Consider the following 15,411-nt stretch of genomic DNA (forward strand, 5'->3'; position numbering starts at 1 on the left):
TAAGTGGCATTTGACCTGGGTGTGTGGATTTTGCTTAATTGAAATTTTGGAAGTAGATGCCAAATTAAGCTCAAAGAACTGTTTAACTGTTTAAAGCTTCTTTTCATCTTGGATGTTAATGGGATAAATTCTGTGTTAATAATAAAGTTTGTTTTAATGTAAAGGATCCCTAGGTGTCAGCAGAACTACTCTTGGGGACAAGAAGCCTTTCCTCAGTTTAAAAATTGAAAAATTGTCGAGATCTTGTCTGATTTCCTAATATAAACTGGGGTCTGGTCCAGGTACCATAACACTTGGACTAGTATATCTGGGCAGGAATTAAGGAATTCAGTGATATGTCAAGGCTTGAGAAGCTGGGATTCACAGAATCACAGAACGATACAGCACAGAAGAGGCCCTTTGGCCCATCAAATCTGCACCGACACATGAAAAAGCCTGACTTGCCGACCCAATCCCATTTGCCAGCACATGACCCAGAGCCTTGAATGTTATGACCTCCGAAGTGCTCATCCAAGTTCTTTTTCAAAGGATGCAAGGCAGCCCACCTCTACCACCCTCCCAGGCAGTACATTGCAGACCGTCACCAGTCTCTGGGTAAAAAAGCTTTTCCTAAAATCCGCCTTAAACCTCCTGCCCCTGACCTTGAACTTGTGTCACCTCCTAACTGACCCCTCAACAAAGGGGAACACCTACTCCTGATCCACGCCCCTCATAACCTTGTACACCTCAATCAGGTCGCCCCTCAGTCTTCTCTGCTCCGGCGAAAACAACCCAAGCCTATCCAACCTCTCTTCAGAACTTAAATGTTCCATCCCTGGTGATTGTTCTCCTTAGAACTGAGAAGGTTAGTGGGAGATTTAATAGAGGTATTCAAATTTGAGAGAGGTTTTGATAGAATAAATAAGAAGCAACCAAACTTCAATTTTCTGGATAACAATTCCACTGCACATCACATGATGAAAATGTCTTGAATAGCATTTCATAAATCTCTGAATACCTTGAAACATACAAACAGCACACAAAATGCCAATGTGAACATAACATGCAAGTGAAAGTGTTTCCAATAAATTGGTGGGGTCTCACAATGACGTGGATTAAGTCTCCAAACTGTAGATTCTAGAAAGATTTGATGCAGGGTTCAATTTTCTCAGTGTTGTTATTCTCATGTTGCCAAGATACCAATGCATGGTGAGGAATGGCCCCTCTGGAATGTGAACTCTTACTATCACATCTTATCCAAGTTACCATTCTTCACCCGTGTGCCTAAAAGTGCGCTGGCTACCTAACTTCAATAAACATCTTTTAAATCCTTGTATTAATCTACAAATCCCTCTGTGGTCTCACTCTTCATAACCCTGGAATCCCCTCTATTCCTATGCTCCCGTTTGCACTGCCTCTTTAGATTCTGACTTCCTTTACGGTGCCCCTTCTCTCCATTTCATTCTCAGCAGTACGTCCTGCAGTTGTTTCAGCTTTTCTCTCTGGGCATCCTTCTCTGTCTTGCTCTCCTCCTGCATCTTAAGTAGCCTGCACAAAAGCTACCTTGCTGAATTTTTTCCCCCAATGACCAACTCTGATATGAGTATTCTTGTCGGCTGATGTTCCGTTTAACTTACTGGAAGCAATGACACCTGTCCTAGCGCAGACTTGAGGTCGCGTCGCAATCAACACCAACTTTCATTTATATTGTGCCTTTAACCTTGTAAAACATCCAAAGATGCTGCACAGGAGCGTTAAAGAAAACTTGACACCAACCCACATAGAGATATCAGAGGCAATGACCAAACGTTTGGTCAAAAAGACAGGTTTTAAGGAGTTGAGGTAAGCAGAAATTATTTAAAAAACAACAGGCCTCCTTGGCAGCTAATTTTTTTGAAAATCTGAACATATTTTTTTAATTACAATGTTGAAGGCCTTCCTGTCCGATTTAGATCTCACTCCAGCAAATTTTAGTCTCTATCTTGGAAGGGTACTTTAAGTGACCCATTGAAAAAGATCACTGCTAATAAACAAATGCACTTGTGCACACCTTCATGTCATTTTGATGCCAAACCCATGCCAACAAAACCGGGATGTTAAGTCACAACATACAGAGTCATAGATGTTTACAGCATGGAAACAGACCCAGCTGGTCCATGCCACCCAGTTTCTATCACTAAGCTAGTCCCACTTGCCCGCATTTGGCCCATATCACTCCATACCCACCCTGCCCATGTAACTGTCTTAACTGCTTTTTAAAGGACAAAATTGTACCCGCCTCTCCCACTACCTCTGACAGCCCGTTCCAGATGTTCACCACCCTCTGTGTGAAGAAATTTCCCCTCTGGTCTCTTTTGTATCTCTCTCCTCTCACCTTAAAACTGTGCCCTCTAGTTCTAGTCTCTTCTACCTTTGGGAAAATATGTTGACTATCTACCTTGCATATGCTCATTATTTTATAGACCTCTATAAGATCACCCCTAAGCCTTCTACGCTCCAGGGAAAAAAGTCCCAGCCTATCCAGCCTCTCCTTACAATTCAAGTCCTGGTAGAATCCTCGTAAATCTTTTCTGCACTCTTTCTGCTTTAACAATATTCTTCCTATAATAGGGTGGCCAGAACTGAACACAGTATTCCATGTGGGGTCTTACCAATGTATTGTACAACTTCAACAAGACGTCCCAACTCCTGTATTCAATATTCTGACCAATAAAACCTAGCATGGCGAATGCCTTCTTCATCACCCTGTCCACCTGCGACTCCACCTTCAAGGAGCTATGAACCTGTATCCCTCGATCTCTTTGTTCTGTAACTCTCCACAACTCCCTACCATTAACTGAGTAGGTCCTGCCCTGATTTGATCTGCCAAAATGCATTACATCACATTTATCCAAATTAAACTCCATCTGCCATTCATCGGCCTGGCCCAATTGGTCAAGATCCTGTTGCAATCTTATATAACCTTCTTCATTATCCACTACGCCACCAATCTTGGTGTCATCTGCAAACTTACTAATCATGAATATATATATATATATATAGTAGACCCAGCACCGATCCCTGAGGCACACCGCTGGTGACAGGCCTCCAGTTTGAAAAACAACCCTCCACAACCACCCTTTGGCTTTGATTGCCAAGCCAAGTTTCTATCCAATTGGCTACCTCACCCTGGATTCCGTGAGATTTTACCTTTTGCAACAACCTACCATGCAGTACCTTGTTAAAGGCCTTGCTAATGTCCATGTAGACAATGTCGACTGCACTGCCCTCATCTACCTTCTTGGTACCCCTTCAAAAAACTCAGACATGACTTTCCCCTTACAAAGCCATACTGACTTTCCCCAATTAGCCTTTTGCCTGTCTAAATGCCAGTAGATCCTGTCCCTCAGAATACCTTCTAACAATTTACCCAATACAGAAGTACGACTCACCTGTCTGTAGTCCCCAGGCTTATCCTTACAGCCCAAACAAGGGCACAACATGAAAAAAAAATGAAATTAAAATCGCTTGTCACGAGTAGGCTTCAAATGAAGTTACTGTGAAAAGCCCCTAGTCGCCACATTCCGGCGCCTATTCAGGGAGGCTGTTACGGGAATTGAACCGTGCTGCTGGCCTGCTTGGTCTACTTTCAAAGCCAGCGATTTAGCCCTGTGCTAAACAGCCCCTAAAATGAAAATCGTTTATTGTCACGAGTAGGCTTCAATGAAGTTACTGTGAAAAGCCCCTAGTCGCCACATTCCGGCGCCTGTCCGGGGAGGCTGATACGGGAATCGAACCGTGCTGCTGGCCTACCTTGGTCTGCTTTCAAAGCCAGCGATTTAGCACAGTGAGCTAAATTAGCCCCCATTTGCACCCTGCCAATCTACAGGCACCTCTCCAGTGGTTGTCGATGATTCAAATATCTGTTGGGGGGGGGGGGGCAATTTCCTCCCTAGCCTCCCACAACATCCTGGGATAAATTTCATGAGGTTCCGGGGATTTATCAATCTTGATACCTCCAGCTTTAATACCTCCAGCACCTCCTTCTCTGTAGTATATACGCTCAAGACATCACTTTTTATTTCCCCAATTTTTTAATGCTGCACAGTTCGTATTGATTAATAAAAATGTTATAAAATTACAGCTACACTACAAACTACCTGATCTGTTACTATAAAATTTTTTCATGATGTTGTACCAACAAATCAATTGGGATTGCTGACTGTTTTATGGAACAGGCAAAATGACAAATATAAATTCGGTAACAGCCAAAAAGGAATTCAGGGCAAGCATCTTTCCTCAGAGAACTGTGAGGACCTGGAACTCACTGCTGCAAAGAGAGGTTGAGACAAATAATATGGATATATTTAAGGGAGAAAGGAATAGAAAGATATGTTGAGAGGGTAAGATAAACGCCAGCAGAGATCTGCTGGACCAGATATGCCTGAATGCTGAAACATTCTGTGTCATTTTATGGAACCCAGCTTAATATTTTTCAGCAGTTTTTGAATTCTCGGAATGACTGCTTCCTTGGGTTTAAACAAAGTGAAGGCTTTCAAAAAGAGTGTAAATATAAGAATCAATTAAAGGAGAATGAAGAGGAAATTAAAACTTTCAATTCAAGATGTCCACATGTGTTAATAAAAATTAAAAACTCCATTTCCATTGGGAATTCCTTGCTCCATCTCTCTGCCCCGCTACCTCTTATCTCTAACTAAATGTTCCTTAAAACTCTTTGACCAAACTTTTGGGCAAATGTCCTGGTATCTGCTTCTGGTTTACCATCAACTTTTGTTTAATACCTCCTGTGAAGCCCCGGAAACATAATAATAATATTTATTAGTGTCACAAATAGGCTTACATTAACACTTTAATATGTTAATGGCACTATATAAATACAAGTTGACTTTGTTATGCCACTAACATCATCACCTGTCTTTTGAGGTCCTCATTCATGCCCCCAGCAATGCGGCAATGTAGCTAAAGGGGATATAGCTCTACTTGCTCATGGAGGTCAGCACTTTGAACTAACTGGATGTTCATCCAGAGATCTATGAGCTGGAAAATTTAATATTAGTTGGTGGTTGTTGTACATCCTTCAGCTCCCCCTAACTCCCAAAGCACTAACTTCTGGATGAAGGAATGAAGACAACCCTGTAAAACATGGTGTGAAGAAAGGCACTCACTCGAGCACGGAAAGTTAAACAAATATTTAATAGAGGTTTTCAGAATTATGAAAGGACAAAGGAGGAAATAATGCTTCCAGTGAGTGGTAACAAGGGGGCATGGACTCAATGTTATCGCTTGAAGAATAATTGAGAAATTTTAAAGGTTGTTTCCTCCCCTTCCCAGAAGAATATTGGACTCACCGTCCAGCAATACCACAATCGTGAAGTACGATCGGATGGAGAATTTGGAGTCAGCCAAATATCGAGGTTGGCGCCGGGCGCCGAACGGAATTCCATGCTCCAGTCCCTCAACAGTGGTGTGAATATGTTCTACACTGCACGCCGGTGTGGGCATGCAAATTGTACAGTAAAGGCCATTGGCATATCATTAATAGGCCCGACCGGGCATTTCCCAGGCCTTCCGCATGCTCCTCCTCTGCCAGGTTAATTTGTGGTACTTCAAATCGGTTAACAGGTGCCATAGGAGGGTGCCATTGGCCATACCAACAGGGGCTGGTTTAGCACAGGGCTAAATCGCTGGCTTTGAAAGCAGGCCAGCAGCACGGTTCAATTCCCGTACCAGCCTCCCCAAACAGGTAGTGGAATGTGGCGACTAGGGGCTTTTCACAGTAACTTCATTTGAAGCCTACTTGTGACAATGAGCGATTTTCATTTTTCATTCATTTCATAGCTGCTGAGGGTGTGGGAACATCGCTAAAGTGTGCTGGCAGTTGTGCCGCTGGCCTGGGGCGTCTAGGAGGTGGGCCGTGCAGTCGGGGTGGCTGGGCACGGACCGCCATTGCCACAGCCTGCAAGCTGTGCACGCCACTGGGAACTTAGCATCACAGCAAGTATGGCTCCCCAGGCCACCCCTATAGGTACCCTCTGGCCCCAGCCGACCCACCAACGAGATGGCCGCGCACCTGCGCAACCAGTGCCATCATTTTGGCTGGGATGAGGATCGGCACGCATTGGAATTGCGCGAGTTCTACATGGCGCCGGTGCTAGTCCATTAACGGATCCCTAATTGCTCCAGGACCGGCACCCCTTTTGTCAACATGGAACACTCACAATTCAGTCCCGGCATCAGCACTTAGTGTCTCGAATAGAGAATTCTCCCCAAAATTCTTGACTAAGGCAGGGACACCATGATTCATAAAGGAAGTAGCTAAATATCTGAGAAGAGGTAATATAAAATGAGAGAGAACTGAAATCAGAGTACATAGACGTCACTAGCAGAGGGCTCCTCCTGGCCTGCAACATCTATGATTCTACAGGAGACAGGAGAAGAGTTCAGGATGCCAGTGGAAATTCTAAATTGGTGGGTCTTTGAGAAATGAAAAATAGCTGCAAATTGAAGCCATTTTCATCCCAGAGGGAGGATAATGATACAAAGAGGATAAAGAGACTGAAAATACTCCCCTTGCCGCTCACTATCTCATCCAAGAGCTAAAACAATGAAAAATGAATGTTGACATTTCTACTCCCAAGTAAAAGTAAGCGAATTACAATAGGAGTCTTATTCCAGGCAGCTACATGGCAAGCGAAAGGGAGAAGTAACATTCTTTGCTGCAGACTTTACCTAAGTCAGATTTTCAAATTGGGATTCCCAGACTCACTAAACAACCTCAAGGGCCTTCGAGATCAAACAGCCGTCTATCTGATTTGTGCACTTACCGAGTTCCGAGGGCATTATTTTCTGTTGCCAAATCCCAATTTAAAAAATGCTTTCCACAATGACAGCATTGCTTTTCCTTCTTTCTGATGTTATGACAGGATAAACACAAACATACAAATATATCTCTTTGATCACTTACCCAAACTGACTCCTACAAACAAATTAGAACCCTTTGTTTCAATCAGGTGTTAAGAAAAGTGAAGAGAACTGCAATAGGCTGCAAAGGGTCAGAGGCTGGCTGCAGAAAAAATAAAGAGGGAAGCATTGGAAATAGAGAGGTACAAGGTAATAGTATACACCAGGCAGTCAGTTGCTTCACTTTACTATGTTAGAAGAAAGTTACTGCATAGATGAGAAAGTGGATCCTCTCTGCAATTCTATGGAGATATTAAAGCAGTGTTAATTTCAGCTTTAAAAACATTAGCATACCTATTGTGTTTTACACAATAATTCCTTGCCTTCATCCTCCCCGCCTTCTCCCATTCCCAACTTTTTTGATACTATTTTCCTTTTGCAAAGACTTATTTCTCCATCATCAAACACATTATACTCTGACTCAGTAGCGGCACTCGAGACAGAAGATTGTGAAGTCAAGCATCACTCCAGAGTGTAGGCCTGACACCTCAGTGCGGTGCTGAAGGGTCAAGTGAGCCATTGTCTGGGTGCGACATTAAATCAAAACCCCGTTTTTTAGGGGCAGTAAAAGATTCCATTATACCATTCAAAGATGAAGAAGGGAATTCTCCAGATACTCTAGCCAACATTTTCTACACTACAACAGTGACAACACTTCAGAAGTACTGCAGTAAAATAAAGTGCTTTGGGACATTGTGAGGCTGTGAAAGGCCGATTATAAGTACACATCTTTATCATTCAATCAACATGATTAAAAACAGATTGCAACGATAACTTGTATTTATGCACCTGCTTTGAGGTGAAAAAACACAAGCTGCTTCAAAATATGATGCCAGGCCACATAAGAGATGAGGGCAATTGAAAAAATTTGATCAGAGGTAGGTTTTAAGGAGCACCTTAATAGAGGGAAGCGGAGTAGAGAAGCAGGGAGGTCTAGGGAATGAAATCCAGAGCCGAGGGATTTGCCAGCTGATGGTAAAATAACTACTGTAAAAGCAGGCATGCTGAAGAGGCCAGAATTAGAACAGCACAGATAATGTGGAGGGGTTTGGGGATGGAGTAGATTCGAGGCAGGGGAGGGTGAAGCTATGGATTGGTCCAAAAAGGGGCTTTTCACAGTAACTTCATACTTGTGACAATAAAAGGTTATTATAATTATTACTCAAAAATGAGAAATTTACAATTGAGGCACTGCTTAGCAGAGAGGTATCATAATAAGTCAGTGAGCACAGGATTTATGGATGAACAGGACTTGATATTAGGGGAGCAGAGTTTTGAATGACATTTATAGAGTTTATGGAGGGCAGAATGCGGGAAGCCACCCAGGAGCGCATTGAAAATGTCAAGCCACATGTGAGGATTTCAGCAGCTGATAACTGAGGTAGAGATGGAAAGAACAATGTTACAGAATTGAAAAAAAGGAGGGCTAGTGAAGGTTTTTGATGAATAGGTGGATACACATGAAGATTCCAGTTGTGTATTCCGTTGACACCAAATATAGCAAGTAAAAAAAGTAAAGCAGACAAAAAAAATCAAATATTTGAGAGCAATTCCAAAAGCCAATGGTTAAGAAATGTTCCCCCCACCGTCTCCCGCCCCCACCATGAACCCACTGAAACGGCTCCAAAAATCATGAGGGTATCCCAGGCAGTACCTCCACTATCACTGCCATCAGCCCTGGGGCTGCACCAGACCCAGCCAACAGGAACCACAGCAACTACAAGGCCCAGCATCCAGGCCAATCTCCCCAGCCTCATCCACATGGCAACATCACATAGAATTTGAGGAAATAGCATGACATCCTGCTGAGTGTGAAGCAAAGACAAGAGACAACTAAGACAAGGGCTTGAAAGTGCAGTTGCAAACAAACTATGGGGAACTTTTTTTTATAAAAGAGAAACAGGTACAGTTTCAGCAGGAAATAGGGTTGGAAAGCAGTGGAGCTTGTGTGGTAAAGAAAGTGGTCAAGGGAACATGCCTGTGACTGACATGACCTGATATTTCATAGATTTCATAGAATTTACAGTGCAGGAGGCCATTCGGCGCATCAAGTCTGCAACAGCCCTTGGAAAGTGCACCTGACTTAAGCCCCGTAACCCAGTAACCCCACCCAACCTTTTGGACACCAAGGGCCAATTTAGCATGGCCGATCAACATAACCTGCACATCTTTGGATTGTGGGAGGAAACCAGAGCACCCGGAGGAAACCTACACAAACAGGGAGGAAATGCAAACTCCACAGTCACGCGAGGCCGGAATTGAACCCCTGACCCTGGAGCTGCGAGGCAGCAGTGCCACTGTGCCGCTCATAATTAACCCAAATCCATCAGTAAATGTACATGCCTTGTCTTTGATGGATACTCTTGCTTTAATTGTCCATCACAGACCAAGAAGGAGTTTGCGAAGAAGAGTCACATCGGAATTAAAGGATATCAGGCAAGGAAATGAAGTTGAAGCCCAAGATCAGGCATGATCGTATCACATGGCAGTGCAGGTTCAATGGGGGCTCCTATTTCTCATAGTGACTTGAAATGTCAACTGTGTTTCTCTCACCACGGATGCTGCTAGATCTGCTGAGTTTTCCCAGCACATTGTTTTTAATCAGAGACTAATATCCATTATCCAGCAACAATAAACAAATCCAATCCAATCCAATCCATTGAAAATCAGTTATAGGGCTGGATTCTCCGGTCCCTCAGCTGCATGTTTATTGGCGGTGTGGCGTTCACTGATGGTGGGCTTCTCTCATCCTGCTGCTTGTCAATGGAATTTCCCATTGAAGCCACACCACGCCGCTAGGAAACCCACGGGCAGGGGTGCGCTGCCAGCGGGAAAAGAGAATCCTAAGGCTGGAGAATTCCGACCATAGAATTTTACAGCATGGAAAGAGGCCCTTCGGCCCATCGTATTTGTGCCGGCCATCAAGCACCTATTTACTTTAATCCCATTTTCTAGCACTTGGCTTGTAGCCTCGTTTGCTGTTATATTTCAAATGCTCATCTAAATACTTCTCAAGTGTTGTGAGGGTCCCTGCCGCTACCATCCTTTGATGCAGTGAGTTCCAGATTCCCACCACCCAGAGGTTTTTCTTCACATCTCCTCTGAACCTCCTGCCCATTACCTTAAATCAATGCCCCTGGTTATTAACCCCTCCGCTAAAGGGATAAGTTCCTTCCCATCCACCCTACCTACACCCCTTAATTTTATACAGCTCAATCAGGTCTTCCCTCAGCCTTCTCTGCTCCAAGGAAAACAACCCCAGTCTATCGAGTCTCACTCGATAGCTGAAACGCTCCAGTCCAGGCAGCATCCTGGTAAATCTCCTCTGCACCCTCTCCAGTGCCATCACTTCCACCCTATAGTGTGGCGACCAGAACTGCACACATATTCCAGCTCTGGCCTAACAATGTTGACCGAGGAAGAAACATTGGCCAGGCAACCGGGATATCACCCTCCACCTCTTCTTCAGAAAAGTCATGATGTTGTGGAGATGCCGGCGTTAGACTGGGGAGGGCACGGTAAGAAGGCTTACAACACCAGGTCAAACTCCAAAAGGTTTGTTTTGAATCACGAGCTTTCGGAGCACAGCTCTTTCCTCAGGTGAATGGCATTCTCAGAATAATGCCTTGGGATCTTTCACATTCAGCCAAGCTACCAGGTGAGGAATGGGTTTAATAATAATCTTTATTATCACAAGTAGGCTTACATTAACACTGCAATGAAGTTACTGTGAAAATCCCCTAGTCGCCACATTCCAGCACCAGTTCAGGTACACAGAGGGAGAATTCAGAACGTCCAAATTACCTAACAGCACGTCTTGCGGGACTTGTGGGAGGAAACCGGAGGAAATCCACACAGACACGGGTACAACGTGCAGACTCCACACAGACTGACCCAAGCCGGGATTTGAAAATGGGACCTTGGAGCTGTGAAGCAGCAGTGCTACCCACCATGCTGCCCCAGTCTCGTCCCGAAAGACTGCATCGCAGCCGCTGCCTCGCTCCTCCGTGCCGCCCTGATTGGTGTTTGTAAAAACATTATCAAGTTCTGGAGTGGTGTCAGAGACCAGAGTGCTACCCACTGAGCCACGTCGGGTAATGTGAGGCCAGAGAGCTACCCACTGAGCCACGGCGCATAATGTGAGGCCAGAGTGCGACCCAGTGAGCCATAGCGGGTAATCCGAGGCCAGAGTGCTACCCACTGAGACAGGGCGGGCAATGAGGCCAGAGTGCTACTCACTGAGCCATGGCGGGTAATGTGAGGCCAGAGAGCTACCCACTGAGCCACGGCGCGTAATGTGAGGCCAGGGTGCTACCCAGTGAGCCATAGCGGGTAATCCGAGGCCAGAGTGCTACCCAGTGAGCCATAGCGGGTAATCCGAGGCCAGAGTGCTACCCACTGAGACAGGGCGGGCAATGAGGCCAGAGTGCTACCCACTGAGACAGGGCGGGCAATGAGAGGACAGAGTGCTACCCAGTGAGCCATAGCGGGTAATCCGAGGCCAGAGTGCTACCCACTGAGACAGGGCGGGCAATGAGAGGACAGAGTGCTACCCACTGAGACAGGGCGGGCAATGAGAGGCCAGAGTGCTACCCACTGAGACAGGGCGGGCAATGAGGCCAGAGTGCTACCCACTGAGACAGGGCAGGCAATGAGAGGACAGAGTGCTACTCACTGAGACAGGGCGGGCAATGAGAGGACAGAGTGGTACCCACTGAGACAGGGCGGGCAATGAGAGGACAGAGTGCTACCCACTGAGACAGGGCAGGCAATGAGAGGACAGAGTGGTACCCACTGAGACAGGGCAGGCAATGAGAGATCAGAGTGCTACCCACTGAGACAGGGTGGGCAATGAGAGATCAGTGTGCTACCCACTGAGACAGGGTGGGCAATGAGAGGACAGAGTGCTACCCACTGAGACAGGGCGGGCAATGAGAGGACAGAGTGCTACCCACTGAGACAGAGCAGGCAATGAGAGAACAGAGTGCTACCCACTGAGACAGAGCAGGCAATGAGAGATCAGAGTGCTACCCACTGAGACAGGGCAGGTAATGAGAGATCAGAGTGCTACCCACTGAGACAGGGCGGGCAATGAGAGGGCAGAGTGCTACCCACTGAGACAGGGCGGGCAATGAGAGGACAGAGTGGTACCCACTGAGACAGGGCGGGTATTGAGAGGACAGAGTGCTACCCACTGAGACAGGGCGGGCAATGAGAGGCCAGAGTGCTACCCACTGACACACGGCAGGCAATGAGAGATCAGAGTGCTACCCACTGAGACAGGGCGGGCAATGAGAGGCCAGAGTGCTACCCACTGAGACACGGCAGGCAATGAGAGATCAGAGTGCTACCCACTGAGACACAGCGGGCAATGAGAGGCCAGAGTGCTACCCACTGAGACAGGGCGGGCAATGAGACGACAGAGTGCTACCCACTGAGACAGGGCGGGCAATGAGAGAACAGAGTGCTACCCACTGAGACAGGGCGGGCGGTGAGAAGACAGAGTGCTACCCACTGAGCCACGGCAGGCGATGAGAAGACAGAGTGCTACCCACTGAGTCAGGGCAGGCAATGAGGCCAGAGTGCTACCCACTGAGACAGGGCGGGCAATGAGAGATCAGAGTGCTACCCACTGAGACAGAGCGGGCAATGAGGGGACAGAGTGCTACCCACTGAGACAGGGCGGGCAATGAGAGATCACAGTGCTACCCACTGAGACAGGGCGGGCAATGAGAGGCCAGAGTGCTACTCACTGAGGCACGGCAGGCAATGAGAGGACAGAGTGCTACCCACTGAGACAGGGCGGGCAATGAGAGGACAGAGTGCTACCCACTGAGACAGGGCGGGCAATGAGAGGACAGAGTGGTACCCACTGAGACAGGGCGGGCAATGAGAGATCAGAGTGCTACCTACTGAGACAGGGCGGGCAATGAGAAGACAGAGTGGTACCCACTGAGCCACGGCAGGCAATGAGAGGACAGAGTGCTACCCGCTGAGACAGGGCGGGCAATGAGAGGACAGAGTGGTACCCACTGAGACAGGGCGGGCAATGAGAGGACAGAGTGCTACCCACTGAGACAGGGCGGGCAATGAGAAGACAGAGTGCTACCCACTGAGACAGGGCGGGCAATGGGAAGACAGAGTGCTACCCACTGAGACAGTGCGGGCAATGAGAAGACAGAGTGCTACCCACTGAGACACGGCAGGCAATGAGAGATCAGAGTGCTACCCACTGAGACAGGGCGGGTAATGAGAAGACAGAGTGCTACACACTGAGACAGGGCGGGCAATGAGAGGCCAGAGTGCTACCCACTGAGACAGGGCGGGCAATGAGAGGACAGAGTGCTACCCAGTGAGCCATAGCAGGTAATCCGAGGCCAGAGTGCTACCCACTGAGACAGGGCGGGCAATGAGAGGACAGAGTGCTATCCACTGAGACAGGGCGGGCAATGAGAGGCCAGAGTGCTACCCACTGAGACAGGGCGGGCAATGAGAGGCCAGAGTGCTACCCACTGAGACAGGGCGGGCAATGAGAGATCAGAGTGGTACCCACTGAGACAGGGCGGGTATTGAGAGGACAGAGTGGTACCCACTGAGACAGGGCGGGCAATGAGAGGACAGAGTGCTACCCACTGAGACAGGGCGGGCAATGAGAGGACAGAGTGCTACCCACTGAGACAGGGCGGGCAATGAGAGGACAGAGTGGTACCCACTGAGACAGGGCGGGCAATGAGAGGACAGAGTGCTACCCACTGAGACAGGGCGGGCAATGAGAGGACTAAGTCCTGCGGAATGAAGAGGAGCGAAGAGGATCAGAGCCGCTGTCCGGGCCCTCTGTCCACTGCCTGTAACTGGCTAGGGTGAACGGAGAGGGGCTGCCCCGCCGTCAATCCCCGGGCCCCGGACATCCTCGGGCCGGGCGGGCCGGGCAGGCCGGCCACCCTCCCCCCGGGCCCCGGACAACCTCCCGCCGGGCCGGCCGGGCACCCTCCCGCCGGGCCGGCCGGACACCCACCCCCCGGGCCCCGGACACTCTCCCGCCGGGCCCCGGACACTCTCCCGCCGAGCCGGCCGGGCACCCTCCCGCCGGGCCCCGGACACCCTCCCGCCGGGCCCCGGCCGGCCGGCCGGCCGGCCTCCCTCCCCCGAGCGGCCCCGGCGCGGACATTCATTACCTGACGGGGCGGTGCGCCCTCCGCTGCTGCTACAACCCGAACTCCATCTCCGGGTGGCAGGAATGGCGGCGGGTGGGGAGGGAACAGATCCCCCAACTCCAAACCCCGGCCCGACTGTCACCCGGGAAACAGCCCAGGGCCCGCTCCGCCCCCCAAACCCCGGCTTCCCTCAGTCAACGGCGGGCCCCCATCGCACCCTCCGCCGCCACTGCCCCCTGCAGCTCAGCGGCATCTACTGCAGCTCAGCGGCTGACAAGTATCCAGACTGAGCAAGGGGAGGGAGGATACTGCAAGTACCTCAGCAACACTGCAAACAAAGCCGGGGGTCTTTTGGGGTGTATTTTCTGCATTTTGTCTTCTTGTTTCAGGTTTCAAGCTTTTGCAGTTTTCTTTCTTTGTATGTTTTCAAGGAAATCAGCTGTAAGGTGTTTTGCAAACACTCCAGCTTGGATATTGCAGAAAGGAAAGACTTTTCATCTTGCACTCACTGGGACAAATGCAAGAATACCAAATTTCAAACAATCGCAACAATTTATGCTCCTGGAGAAAAGGACAGGGCCGGCTCAAGGCACCGGCAACACGGGCAGTGGCCCGGGGCGCCATGTGCTAGGGGGCGCCAAAGACTCGGGTCCCGCGCATGCGCAGTTGGGCCGGTGCCAACCAGCGCATGCGCGGTGGCCGCCCTCACGCAAGGCGCCCCCCCTCGGTCCGCCCCCCGCTCGGTCCGCTCCCCCGGTCCGCCCCCCGCTCGGTCCGCTCCCCCCCTGGTCCCCGCCCCCCCCGGATCCCCCCCCCGGGTCCCCGCCCCCCCCCCCCCCTCTCGGCCCCCCCTCTCGGCCCCCCCCTCTCGGCCCCGCCCCCCCTCTCGGCCCCGCCTCCCCTCGGCCCCGCCCCCCTCTCAGCCCCGCCCCCCCTCTCGGCCCCCCCCCAAGGGCGCCGAAGTTCAGCTTGCCCGGGGCGCCAGCAACCCTAGGGCCGGCGCTGGAAAAGGATGTTGCTTTTGAGTCACCTGTGATTGGCTGAGGGATTGTCACAGAGAAAGCAACAGGAAGTCAGCTATAGACTCCCTGGTCTTCTGGGTAATTAAAAAAACGGCACAAGGCTTGGACATATTGCTTTTGTTTGCAGAGATCAGAACCTAGCTCATGAATGTATATCTCTTCTAGCAAGCGTAAATGAGCAAGTTATGGTACAGCTGATTATCTTGAATTAATTGTTAGTGTAGCTTTTAGCGCACTCAGGATTGTTCAGCACACTCAGGTTTGTTCAGCAGGTGCTGCCCAAACACATCTAATAA

The 15,411-nt window shown here is 49.0% G+C and overlaps 1 protein-coding gene across 2 annotated transcripts in view; it reads right to left on the bottom strand.

The window, feature by feature from the left end:
• ext2 (exostosin glycosyltransferase 2) overlaps positions 1–14,297 on the bottom strand; it is a 192,016-nt gene extending 177,719 nt beyond the window's left edge. Inside the window, exons 1-2 of one of the 2 annotated variants that reach the window (XM_038808294.1) lie at positions 14,115–14,297; positions 6,944–7,042 (exon numbers count right to left, since the gene is read on the bottom strand). The gene's annotated coding sequence lies outside the window, so the exon portion shown is untranslated. The remainder of the gene's footprint in view (positions 1–6,943; positions 7,043–14,114) is intronic. The other variant, XM_038808295.1, reaches the window with a different exon arrangement.
• Between the last annotated feature and the right edge of the window lie 1,114 nt (positions 14,298–15,411).

This window comes from Scyliorhinus canicula, chromosome 9 (assembly GCF_902713615.1).
Source record: "Scyliorhinus canicula chromosome 9, sScyCan1.1, whole genome shotgun sequence".
NCBI classification, from domain to species: Eukaryota; Metazoa; Chordata; class Chondrichthyes; order Carcharhiniformes; family Scyliorhinidae; genus Scyliorhinus; species Scyliorhinus canicula.